We start from the raw sequence: 13,942 nt of genomic DNA, 5'->3' as shown, positions 1-13,942 counted from the left end.
ATTGAAAATGTCATTAACATTTTGCACACTCTTTAACTGTCAGTATTTGTATTTGCGTAATATCTCATTGTGTATATGCATGTTAATACCTTTTTGATTCCATTTTACATTCTTTGCAAATATTAAAGGAAACCGTGATATTGTATTGCTGAGAGAGGATGGTCTCCATGACGTTAGAATGAAAACGGCTCGTGTAGTTTTAACAGGGGCCTGCAACATCCATTCTGTTTTCTTTTAATAAGGACATGTTGAAAGTGTGCAGTTTCAGCTGCCACAATAAAATTAGCAATACAGTGGGGGGGGGGGCATTGTGAGATACTGTATATCTCTTAACCAGAGTTGGAGACTCCGAGTCTGAGAGTGTGCTACGGAAATATGGGTGTTGGAGTGGAATATGAGGTGTAAAATTTCTTTGGTTGAAATGGCCTGGGTGGCTGCATTCCTGCCTCCCACATTCATTTGAAAAAGACACAACAAATGACATACGATGGAGGAATGCTTATCTACCTTTGCTCTTGAACCATCCAGCTGTATGTATGATGCATTTTAATAAAGCGACTGTTTTTTCCTTTCATTCCCAGAATGTAGCTGCAGGCAGAATCGGCTGCTACAAATGAAGCTACTTAAATCTTTGCAAGATTAGTGCTGGTTGTTGCAATATTAGCTTTGCTTTATGTTACAACAATGATATTTAACAAATTAAGTTGTTTAACTGCAGGGTTTTTATCCCAGTACTATCCTGGTTGTTGTCTGGTGTGGGGAAAAAAAGCCTCCTGTTGCCTTTCTTAAACCTGCAGTCTTGACTGTGCTGTTGCCTTACTCAGATTTGTCTCTCTGCACACGGAGCAGAGCATTGTAGGAATGTGTGTTTATTTATTGGAGCTTCACTGCTGGTGCTTTAGCAGAGCCAGAGAGAGGAAATCTTTTCCTTATTGTTTTGGTGGAATGAGATACTATCTTCCTGATTTTTTGTTTCTTTTTCTTTTAATTTTTCCATACACATTTTGCACTTAAGACATGCAATAAGAGGCATTGTGAAATACTTCAGGCATGTAATGCATTTTAACATCTGTCATTCTGACTACTTTTTTATAACCTGTTACTCGGGTGTTATATTTCTCTTTTTGACTTATTGAATGTTTTCTGCTACACTCTGATAATTTGATTAACCCCCTCCTTCCCTGTCTGACTATGGTAAACAAAACAAATTGGATAAAATAAAATTGGATCCCTATCTAAAGGTGTTGTAGTTGGATATAATAACTGTTTGCTTAAACCAGATATAAATCTGGTGTTTCCTCTATATGGAACAGAAGAACAAGCTGGTTATGAAGAGCCAGGTTTTAAATGGATCCATAATCGTTTCATCTGGTCAATGTGCAATTTTAGAGAATGTGTTCTTGGAGTGAAATACCTTTTCAAAAAATAATACTTAGCTTTTCTAAAAGATCTTTGTTTTCAGGGGATAGGCTATACATGTTTTTTTAATTCTTCTCAATATCTAGCACTTTGTGCTTTCTACCATTTAAGTAGTTTTCCTTTGGTAATAGACTAAAATATTTTTCTTAGCATGGCAGTGCAGGGTTGGACTGTATAAGCAGTGTGAGATGAGAAAGTGAGGTTGGAAACCATAGTCCAGGGATACTATCCTAAATAATCCTGAATTTGTCATCTGTGCGTGAGTGAGGGGTTAGTACTGTTGCATAAAAGGAAAAATAATGAGAAGACATCTGTCATCTTGCACAAAAATAGGCTGCTAAATCGAATGTAATGTGTTGTTGGCCTTCCGGAAATTAGGAAAACTGACATTCCTGCTTTCCGCTTGGGCAGTGTTCATTCCATTTTGCAAGAGACCCACTTAAAAATGCAAAAATTAAGAGAATGCAGCCATTCTTCTCATAAATAATAGAAAGCTCCTGAGATTAAGGGTTCTTAGACATGCAGTATGCCGTTTTAAAATGAGTAGACTGTCTTGCCCTGCTCTGAACCTGGTTACTTTAAACCTAAAAAAAAAAAGAGAAGCCATAAAGTGGGGCAGAAAAGACAAGGATGCATTACCAGTAGCCTTTGTAAATCTCTTTACAGTGTAAAGGCCTTCAAGCTGCTTAATGTAAAGAGAAGTGCTATGTAGTAAATGAATTATCCTAATGATGTGCAAGCTTAGATTAAGCCTGTAAACCCTTTTTGGAAGGCAGACACTAGTTAAAAATGGCTGGATGAAAAGCTGTTTGCTCAGATGCTTGTCTGGATCCTTGTTTCATTAACTGTTAGGAGGTTGTTGTGGATTAACATTGCTATAATCTCCTGGTAAATTGCTGTTCTTTGATTTCAAGCTGCAGCATATGTGTGCACTATAGCCTCCAGTGCAATTGATGTAGTTCGTTTCTGCTCTATTTTCTCCTTAAATCGAAAATAATAAAACAGTCAAAAGACTCCGATTCCATTCATCATGTGGTGACGTTTGTAGTTTGTTTCACGAACAGTACGTTTAATTTTGTGTTGAGGCCATAGTTCAGTGTGTCCCTATTTTGGTGAAAGGCAAATCCTTTAAAGATTTAGTTATACTTTTTTTTTTCTTTATTCTGTCACAACATCCGTTTAAACACCCCTTTCACTGATTGTTTATGAGAAAGGAATCACAAAATATTCTGTGTATGAAATAAGGTGAACTACGTTTTGCTTAATATTTCAGCCACTGAAACATTATGCCTCATTTTTCCCCAAAACCCACTTATCTTTCATTTTAGTCCTGTAGTGTACTAGTTGATACGAAGCTGCATTTTTTTTTACCAGTTGTTGAAAGAGACATTCCGGCTATTGTTTTTAACAGAGCAGAGATGTGTATAGTAATACTACACAATCGCTACTAAAAATATTTCAGATAATTATGGTTAATAATGATAAAAAACATTCCAAACCCAAAAGGCTATGAATATATTAGACCATGCAATAACTGCTGTGGTGCCAAGAACGTTTGTGAACTTCTAATATAATTATGGGAATGACCAAAATAGCAATTTCTTGCCATGTTTCTCTTGCATAATTGAAACTGTTTTTTTTATACATAACAAAAAAAAAGGTTTAGGTTAACTAATTCAATGTTTTTTTGAGATGCAGTGGTATATGAAGCAGAACCAAATGGAATGAAGAATCAAGATTTGTCAAATAAGTGAACCCCAATACTTAACACAATTAAGGGGGTAATCAGGTGGTTAAACAGTTTGGTAACAACTAAATAAGGAGTAAGTTTGGCTAGCCCTGTCCTACAGTGGATATCAAAAGTCTACACACCCTTATTGAAATTTCAGCTTTTGTTGATGAAAAGGCTAAAATCAAGACACATCATGTCAGACCTTTTTTCACCTTTAATAAGATCTTTTAGCCAACAATATTTAAGTGAAAAACAAATGGATCAGTTTTGGGAAAAATGATTAAAAATAAAAAAAACTTGTAATGCCTTTGTTGCATAAGTGTTCACATCCCTTAACTAATGCTTCGTGGAAGCACTTTTTGCTTTGATTCCAGCAGGACGTCTCTTTGGATAGGTCTCTATCAACTTAGTGCACCTGTATTTTTCAGTTTTATCCCACTCGTTTTTACAGAAGAGTTCAAGCTCAGTCAAATTGCGAGACGTTGAGTTTGATCCTCACCATACAGGTTTGTAGAAACACATCATGCCATGATCAAAAGAGGTTGTTGAGAATTCCAGAAAAAGTGTAGTTAATTATCTTTTATCTTGAAGGGGTTAACAAACCCTTTCTAATTTGCGGCTCTTTCCACTTGCTGTCAAAGATCTCTACAAATGGTAAATATTATAGACCACGGTGGCTCTACCTGGGTCTGAAGATCTTGCCAGAGTTCCAAAGAACCCCACGGTAACATCGAAGCCTCTCACCGTGGCTATAATAAGCCTCTAACATCAAGACAGAATGGGAATATGTTTCTTTGGAGGACAGACAGGGAGAAACCAGTACTCTCTAAAAAGAGCATAGCCACCCATCTCTAGTTTGTAAAAGCTCCTGGACAATTCACAAGGCTATTAGAAGAATGTTTTTTAGACAGATGTCAAAACTTGATATCTGTGCCCAACATCTGAAACGGTTTGCATGGCTAAAACAAAGACACCCCCTTACAACAGAAGACCATGAAGCATGGTGGAGGGTTTGGCTCTGTTTACTGCTTTAGGAAAGCACCTGCGTGCTATCACTGATGGAATCATGAACTCTGCTATGTGTCAGCAAATTCTGGAGGAGAGTGTCAGGCCATTCTTTTGTGATACCTAAAGCTGAATCAAAAGTGGGTCATACAGGAGACCATGATCCTAAACATACAAGCAGATCTATAACACAATAACTGAAAAAAAATTATTGCATTCGGGATTAGCCAAGTCAGAGTCTCGTTAAATGTTATGAAGCGACCTGAAGCAAGCTGTTCATGCAAGGAATCCTTCAAATGTCACTGACTTGAAGCAATTCTCTAAGCATAAGACAAAATGCATGAAACCCAATGCGAGAGACTGGTAAACAGACACACAGAACATCTAGTTGAAGCCCCTACTGTACTGGATGTATCGCCATTACTGAATCTTAAATACTCTCACATACAGTACTTATTCACACAACGATTTTTACTGTGGATTGTTTTGTTGATTTAATAATCCAAATAGATCTAATGTCTTAATGTTGTATGTTTAATCAGGATATCTTTTATTTAGACGTTTATAAAGATCTAAGTATATTGTAGGTTTGAAATACAAGAACAGGGATCAACTATGGTTTGAAAGCTTGTTCTCAGCATTGTAATTGAGAGGAATGTCATTGTAAATCTCCAAAAGTTGAAAGTTGTACTGGAGGCAGTTTTTTTTCTATTATTTAGCTGTTAATTTCTACAGTTTTCAGGTGGTAAAAGTAATTTTCCTTTTTAAGGTCTTTGCTATTTGAGATTAAGTGGTTTTTAATTTATTTACTAATGTCTAAGAATTAATACTCATTTGTATGTTTTAAAATGTTGACAGGCACTTTATCTTCATATGTCAAAACAACTACAGTCTATTATAAATAATTTCTGTGGCATTTTTGTCGAGTTCTTAATGATAAATGGTAATGCTTTTTCTCAAACAACACAAAACCGAGTAAAATGTACAATTTTCTTCGGTTTGCTGAACTTAATTTGTGAATGTTTATAGTCTTGTGTCGGTAGTGTTTTTTATTTTCTAATCTTCCCCTGTCTTTGGACTGGGGAAGGAGTCTAGAGTAACCCCGAGGAATCCATCACAAACAAGGGGAGAGAGCACCCCAAGTCTGGGATTGAACCCTGCAATGCTAACCACTGCACCACTGTGCCTCTCTTACAAAATTACATTTTCATACTGTGGTAGAAAGGGACAGCCTAATGCAGATGTGAAAAAAAAAATGGAGTTAGGGAACGCGGTCTGGCATATCCATGCTGCAGTATCCCAACTAATTTGTCTTGTGGAGATATTTACTTACAGTTAATTTAAACAGCTGTAGTACCCACTTTGAGAAACCATCCTACTCTATTCATTGCTATGATTGAAATGTTCACACACCATGTCTGCCTGAGATCTGTACTCCTTGCAAAGAACATGATTTTTATTGGAATTTGTGGATGAGCTTCCTGGTATGCTGCTTTAGTCTTGTAGAGGCTTGCTGTTACTACAGCTAGCATGGTGGTTATTTTCATATTTTGGTACACGGATAGGACCAAGTCTTTTCTGCATAACATAAGAGATGCACTGCCATGTTGGACGAGACTCCAAAGTCAGCTTCATGATTGCAATGGGAGCAGGGCCCTTCTCCCTTCAGTATTGTGGGTAAATGGGAAGGGCAGTGGGCTCACTAAAAACCGTGTTTTTAAGATCAAAGAAATGGATAGTTGCAGTGCAGGACCAATTTAAGAGGGAGGCTGTTAACAGTGGGTAAAGAGAGTCTTGCAAAACTCATTACAGTGCAATAGATTTTTTTTTTCTCAGATACTTGCCAGACCCCACTTCTTTCTGATGTATTTTCATTCCCCATGACCTTTCTTGCTTCAACACATGCATTTCCCAGAAAGTCCCCCAAGACTGCATGCTTCTCCCTGTGCTGAATAAGACTGTTTTATGACGGGGAGAGGACAAGTGCTTAACAGCACAAGTTGGAGGACTTCCGCTTTAGGCTATCCAAAATTAATTGCTTCCTTACCATGCAGTGTATTTCGGCAGAAAATGATTTACAAAATGGTGGAAAAGATTTTTTCATTCCATTCTTTATTTTCCCCCCTTCTCGAGTCTTCAGGTCTGCCTAAAACATGAAATTTGCTTTGAGTCTCCTTGTGTGCTCTGTTGGGCAAGGGAAGTGGTCCTGTGAAACAGAAGGTTTTTCAAACTGTTATCGTATAGTGGCGCATGTTTCTCTGTAACCGTGAACTTCTAATTGAAGTTTCATTTGAGGAATAAAGTGATCAAGGTGGGGATTCTCACTTATTAAAATAAAGTTAAAGTGACCAAAATAATTTTACTTCACGAACTGATTGAATGTCTTTTCTTTCCAAGTTTCAAATGTGAAGCCCCAAATATGGTGATTGCCAAGAGCTGAATAACAATAGTTTATTTGTTTCAGGAGGTGCCTGGCTCATTTAACTCAGAAATGAATTTGAGAGTGATCTGGCAACACAACACTGAAGCACAACGGCAATTCTTGATCCAGTTTTTCAATGGGATTACTTAACATAATAGTTTTTTTCACATTAATTACAATGATTGTCTTCTTTCCCAAACACAGGACACATTGTAATTTCACTTCATTAAGCTTTAAATATTGTTGTCTGTGACCCACTATTCACTGTCTTATTTCTCCTGGTGAAAAAAAACACAGGAGATAATGGGAAGCTTTCTGTTGTCTGTGTGTTGTTTTTCACCCTCTTCATCTAGATCACTGGGCTGAATAGAGGCTGTGATTGGATGAATCTGAATCCGTTTTAAAGCTTACATACACAGATGCTGTAAAAATATACAAATTATTATTAACAGAAATGAAAAGGGCATTTAAGCTGATAATAAACCTATTTTTGATATGTGGTTTGAAACTAGCTGCTTGGCTTGATTTGTGAAAGCAATATATCAGATATAACACTGTGTTCAACAGTGTCACTACAGTATGATGTACAAAAACAGAGTAAATAGCTGATCTTTGTTGGCTTTCTCTTTAGTGATAAAAGTTAAAAAAAAGCAGATATGCTTTATTGCAGAACTCCCACACATTTGCAAGATGTGATGTATATTCACAAAGCTTTAGAAAATTAAAATTCCAGAAAATCCTCGTATAACAGCATGTTTTAGAGTTGAGGTGTAAAACCTGTTAAATTGGATAGATAGGTACTTAAGATTGCGCCTTTTATTAAGGGCTCCTGCTCAAAGAGACCTTTAAGATGCACTCGACTTGTCATTAATCCCTTCAGTTTTGTCTCTTTTTTTCCCCCAATCTTTCTCGGTAATATGTGAAGTGATGTCTGGAAAGTATTTCGTACAGGAGTGTTATGTAGATTACTATATGTGTTCATGTGCAGTTACAGAAATAAATTCTAACACTAATAACACTCCTTTAGGCCATTTTCTTTATAAAGGTTGGACTGTTTTTCTTTCCTGAGGCCTCCTAATTGGGGAAAAAAAACATTTATTCGAAAATCCCATTTTATTAGAAAATCCTCTTCTGTTGTGCGAATGTATGTTTTTCTCAAGCCAAGTGCATTCTCTGATGCTGGTTTGTGTTTCAGGGCTCCCCTTATAACCCTCCTCCTGCCTGCTTTCTCTGCAGTAGCTTTGTCCGTTTGACGCTCGACTACTGCAGCTCAAGCTACTGTATAAGAGCTGCTGCCCTGAGTTCAAGGCACACATAGTTAAGGCAGCACGGAATCGCATGCTCGACTGTCATCTCACCATCCCTTAATGTTTTCACTTGCAGGACAATCCTCTTTGCTGGATTTCTGTTTGTCTGCTGCAGCATCATCTCTCTGCTGCAGTCTGGAGGTTGTAGGTGCCCCCTCCGCTAAGCCTTCTGTAAGTACTTTTCTTTACACCTTCCTTTACAGCCTATCACAGATGCGTTCTGTTGTAAATGTTTTCAGAGTGGCATTTTATTTGATACCTGCAATTGTTTTCTGTTAATGCTTTCTGAATAAGAGGTGTTATTGCTCAGTTAGAGCATAAGAGGTGTTATTGCTCAGTTAGAGCATCACTTAGGTGCAGCGTTAACAACCTGTCAGGAAGTTTCTGTCATTACAGTTTTCACATTATATTGAGAGCACTTTGAAAATTTTCACTGTATTTACAGTATACTTAGTCTTGCATTATTTAACATGCGTTACATACCGTGTTCTGTGCTTTTAAAGCAGACGGAGTGTGATCTTGCTTGAGAAAATCTTTCAGCACTTTAGAAACATAATGTTGTGCTTTTTTTTTCATTTAGACCTTTCAAGTATGTTAAATATTAATACGGGAAGGAAATGATTGTATTTGGAGAGATTTGAAGCAATCCGATTCAGATAAGCCAAGGTGATAGGGTTCAGGGATTTGCATTTTATATTTGCAAATGGAACTGTACACAGAACAGTAAAACCCTGAGGGCACTGGACCATAGTCCTTGTCTGTGCAATGCCGCCTAAAAAAAAAACTTTGCCCACTAAAAACGAATACTGCTGTATAGCTGCCTTGGTTTCACTGTCAGTGTGCTTTTCGCTCTCAAAGCAATTCTTCCCAGTAAAATGTGGTGCCAGTGCATCACGCACAGCTCATCTGTGGAATCAGCATAATGCCTCTCTGTGGGCTGTATGTTGTTGCCTGGCTGGCTCCAAGTGATTCTGCTAAGCAGATTCTTTAATTGAACTTTCTCAGCCATGCCGCATTAATCATCAGAGAAGTCCTCATGCAAAACCTCAGTAGAAATCCATTTGTTCCTTTCTCCCCTTTTCCTCATCACCCTAATGTGACCTCTTCACAGTCTCCGCAGAGCCGAGCTGTTCTTTCGACCCATAGCTAAGCCATTTTTTTCATGTTCATTGAAAGATTGTTCTTCTGTCTCAATTGTTTTAGTTGGGAAAATGGCTATACTTTATGTTGCATTTTTGAGATTACTGCGTATTGTCTTCCTGATTTAGGATTGAAAGTATTGGTCATTTTAACTTTTTAAGCCTTTAAACATAGTGTGTATACATACAGCATCAGTTGAACAAGAACATCCTAGAGAAAATGTTTTGTTTTCCAAAAAGCAAAGAAACAATCTAAAAAAAGAACATCTGCAAAGTAGGAACTTTTTTAGGCAAAACTGGACTAGTTGGTCTTATTAACGAGGATCTAATCATACGGTCACAGTTTTTGTTCAAGTACGCAGTAGCTTAGCAATATTTCTATAACAGCTATTTCTGCAAATTAATATGACCAAATGTGACCTTGGTATGACAAGGACCTTGTAAAATAGTTAAACCTTCCATCAAAGGACATTGCAGTTAAAGGAGAATGGGAGTCCCAGTTTCTCAGACCAGTTATTAAATTAATTGACATTTTAGAAAATTTTTACATATTTTGAATTAAGCACAAAATGGTGAACTTTGTGAAAGTACTGTAAGTCACTATGTTGTTGCAAACTCACATTTGAGTACCCATGAACTGCAATGCAATGCAGCCCTTCCTGCTCACTAGTCACTGTAATGACTAATGTAATGTGCTGTACAACTAAGTACAGGTTATGCAGCAGACATTTCACCGCAGAAATGATCCGACATTTCTCTGCATGCAGAGTTAACAAGCAAGTAGTATTTGTCAGCAAAACAGTCTTGAAATTTAGAGCAATATTTCTGTTGGATTAAAAGAAATGTACTTGCAAGCCTGCTTGTTTACAGTGCAATAAGGCTGCATCATGTCACCAGAAGTTTTATGGCCTCGTTGTCTTGTTCTGAATCGCAGAACATGGCGCTGCGCACACCTGGAGATTTCGGCTGTTTTCTGAAGTAAATTGGAGGTTTTACAAGTTGCTGTGTACATTTTGCTTTTGTTGCGTTTTGAAATGCATTAATCAATGCTGGTTCTTTCGAACTCCCAAACACTCCTAGAATATCCCCCTTTTAAAGAGTGAGATTCCCTCAAGCAATTTTGTTCTCTCATTTTTTTTAACAACTTGGTGACTAATAGATCCTGTTGCAGCATGGTAAATAATCCATCCAATTTAAGATATTTACCACAGTAAGGACATTTTCCTATTAATACTTGCTAAATGCCATATTCATTTTAGATTTCAAAAGGTGTATTTAGTACTATACTTGTCAATAGCATGTGGATTAGACACTGAAATGCAGGTGACTCTTTATAGGTGAACTATATTTTATAGTTCAAAAATAGCCTTGTATCTTAATTGGTGTGTAGAAGGAAAAAAATGATTTGGCATGTCAATTAAATTTGATAGGTAAATGCGCTGATTTAGATATTTTTTCCTTGAGTCTTTGTGTTTGTGTTTCTAGTATTTCTGCTTATTGTGATTTAAGGACTTGCTAAATGATAGGCTTAGTTTCTTCTTACTTAAGCTAAGCTGTCTTAAGTTATGTTTAGTCTAAAAACCATGGTAATATTCATGTCTGCTCCATGCATTGTATTCTGTGGCATTGTATGGTCTAATGTGATTCTGATTATTATTTCTCATTGTGATTGGAGCAAGATGTCTGAAATGAAGTACCTGGGGTGTGAGTGTTGTGTGCTGTGATTGCACATGAGAGATGAGTAAAGACGTATTACAGACTGGTCAGAATACCTGCGCTGATGCTTATGGGAGTCAACAGCAACATTCTGGTGGGATTGGAGTTTAGTGTTGAACTATCTTGACTTATCAGAAGCTTGACTTGGAAGTATCTTTATTTTGTTCCTTTTTTGTGGCTATGTGCTGTGGTGATACATTATGTACTGTTGAGGTCTGTGTACTGTAGGTTCCTTAAGGAAGGCTTTGCGATTCAGTATAGTCACTGGTCTAAGAATTTGTGAAAAAACCTTTTGATGAAATATAAATATGCAACCTTACAGTCAGACCTTGTTAATAACTTCCTTTTTTAAGAAAGATTGGGATAATCCCATCCTTTAATACTATTGTTATAAGTGATGGTACAGATTTGAGACCAAAGTTCTTAGTTAATGAAAGCTTTGTCCAATTGCTCCCTGGGCAGTGCAGATCTTATGGAAACAGTTGCCTGTGTAACATAGACTCCGTATTGATTACGTATTCTCTAGACTTCAAAAAGCTCTTTGTTTTGTGCCAGCTTGGAATAATTGTTTTCATGCCATTTTCTTATGTTCAAATATTTTACATGGGTATTTCTTGCATTAATGGACTGTTCCAGTTGTTAGCATGAAGTGCTTTAGATTAATTCTGTTGGAGTGGCGCATAGTCAGCAAAAAGCTATTGATCTCTGTGAACTCTTAAGTATTCAGCTTTTGGAAGCCTAAGGCACGATGAGCTCACAGAATATAAAGAGCGGTCAACAGAACAGGTCAGAGCTCTTCAAAAGTGAAATTTGACATCCACAGTAGTAGCCTTGTGAAATTTAAAACGTATTTGTACGCAGTCATCAAAAGCCTAATAGTGAGTTGACAAACAGTTGCCAAACAGGGTCATGCCTGGGTAAGCAAGTGAGTTTTCCTACAAAGACATTGGAAAAAGTCACATATGAATTGAATTTCTGTTTATTCCATCCTTAATCACACAACGATGTTGCCCTCATTTAAATTGCTGAGGTGGATTCTTGTGTCTAGGGGGTCGAGATAATGTTCAAAGAAAATTAAAATGACTGTATTTGTTTCCAAGTCTAGGCGTTTATTTCATTTTGGTAAAGAATGACATTTCAGCCACTTGGCCTCCATCAGACTGAATAAAACCATCACAGTAGGACATTAAATATTGGAACAGTTCACCAAGTTAAACTCCAGTGTAACTAGAGTGTGGTCAGTTTTCGATCTTTGAAATACTTGTTTGTTGTAAAAAAAGAAAATACCCCCACGAAGCCTCATCCATGGTTTGAATTATCATATAAGCAGAGGAAAACAGAAATGTGTGCTTTGGTGTTGCCAAGCTGGCTGCTTTCCAATCGTAGCTTCTCAAAGGCTATTTCCTGGCCTTTACACTGTTATCGCTTACAAACTCATTTGGAATAACAGATCCTTCTTTTAGACATGAATAGCTCTTCCCTGCTGTTAATGTCCTAGCCTGCCCCAGGTTGAACTGAAACTCAAACAGAAGACGAATTTTAAAGACCTCTGAGTTTTCATCCAACTGAATATTGGGTTTGTTTCAATCCAAGCCTTAAAGCCTGCGCTAATGGGCTTCTGATATTCCTATTTGTGTCATCTGTTCTGTGAAACATTTCTGTAACATTTTTTTTTTTGTTCGTGGTAAATGAAATTTTACTGCTTGACTGCACAGAACTATACAGTATACGCACACTATATATGTGATTATCTTGAAGAACTCTCTGTCTGGGTATTTTGTTATAATGTGGGCCATTTCAAACAGAGGGAAGTTCTGTTCTCCAGTCATTAAATTGTTAATTTAGTAAGTGTGTGTTCCCAGGTATTCTGCTCTTGCTGAAGACAGTGTGATACTTCTGAAATTGTCTGTCTGTTTTTACATTGTACATTTCCTTGTGCACATAAAATAGGTTCTCTTTTAAATAATACTTGGATGTATAGCACTTAACCTGTATGAGGGAACCCACTTCTCTGCACTATCCTGGGTGATGCATGGTGGCCATTATGCACCAGTAGCTTTGCTACTGTACATAGCATAGCAAAGTCACGTGGAGAAGTGAGAAATTGCTTCAGCAGTTTAATTAAAAATCAATACTTCTTTATGGCTAATACGAAACCACACAATGAATGCCTTTTTCTTGATATAAATGACAGTATTCTAAATTACAGTGATCAGCATGTTTTTTATTTGCCCTTAAATTATGAATTTGCAGCAGAAATTTGACTTAGTCAATACTTAGTGCTGTCTGGAGATGCCGTACTCCGTAATGACTAAGAAAAAGAGCTTCTTTGCCCTTCTGTTGAAAGCTTTGTAATATTTCTGCAACTTAATGCTATGACCCTTTTGTTTAAAAGACCCAAATCAATGCAGAAGTTGCAACAGATTATTTTTTAAGGTCATTTTTTTGAGATTGGTGGTGATTAAGACTTTTTTTTCCAATAATAATTGCTTTATTAAGATGTTAATGGACCTTAATTGTATTCTCTTCAAGTTTTATATAATCTTCAAAATTCTGTTCATGAATCCAAAACAGAGATGCAGTTTCTCAGTGTTTGCTAGCATGCGATGCCTGCAGAATTTCTGTTCCTCTTTTGTGTATGACTATCTAAATGTTTTGTCTGAAAGCATTTCCTTAAGTGAATATAAAATCCAGTCATATTGTGTAGCAAGGCAAGGGCTGTCTTTTATCACTCTGCCTTTTCGAGTACAGTGCCTGTGCCCAGTATTTACTGTGTTTTATCAGCAGAATCCATGTGCTTGAAATGCCAGCCTTGTCATGTTTCAGTAGGCCTGTGTTATGAAGCTGTTGGTGTTCTTTAATAATTTATCCAGTCCTGTGATGGAAAAGTGTGGTGAAGAGAGGGGGGTGGGCATATAATCCTCTCATCAAAGGCATTTCCTGCAACTCTGACTCACCTTTGCTGAATCTTGTATTGTCTTGCTGTATTCGGCACTGCCTTACATAGTAAACCCCAGCTAACGCGGTCAGAAGTGTGGCAAAGATTGTGCTCAGCCCATATTGGGCTACTGCAAGATACAGTGTATGTACAATTATGTAAGACAGGGTTAGGAGCAGCTATGGACTTTAGCGGTATGGTGCTGTAATTTTCAGAGTACCACATATGTTATTTTAAATGAAAAGTTATATTCATTATCTTTTT

General features: G+C 37.2%; 1 protein-coding gene across 7 annotated transcripts in view; it reads left to right on the top strand.

Moving 5' to 3' along the window:
* Positions 1-13,942, top strand: part of LOC148821874 (double-stranded RNA-specific editase 1-like) — a 169,001-nt gene that overhangs the window by 25,371 nt on the left and 129,688 nt on the right. For all 7 annotated transcript variants that reach the window (XM_088929959.1, XM_088929955.1, XM_088929961.1 and 4 more), the window contains exon 2: positions 7,962-8,056. The gene's annotated coding sequence lies outside the window, so the exon portion shown is untranslated. The remainder of the gene's footprint in view (positions 1-7,961; positions 8,057-13,942) is intronic.

This window comes from Atractosteus spatula, chromosome 13, assembly GCF_055471065.1.
Source record: "Atractosteus spatula isolate fAtrSpa1 chromosome 13, fAtrSpa1.hap1, whole genome shotgun sequence".
NCBI classification, from domain to species: Eukaryota; Metazoa; Chordata; class Actinopteri; order Semionotiformes; family Lepisosteidae; genus Atractosteus; species Atractosteus spatula.
Note: the sequence above shows the minus strand (reverse complement) of the source record. Positions and strands in the feature narration are given on the sequence as shown.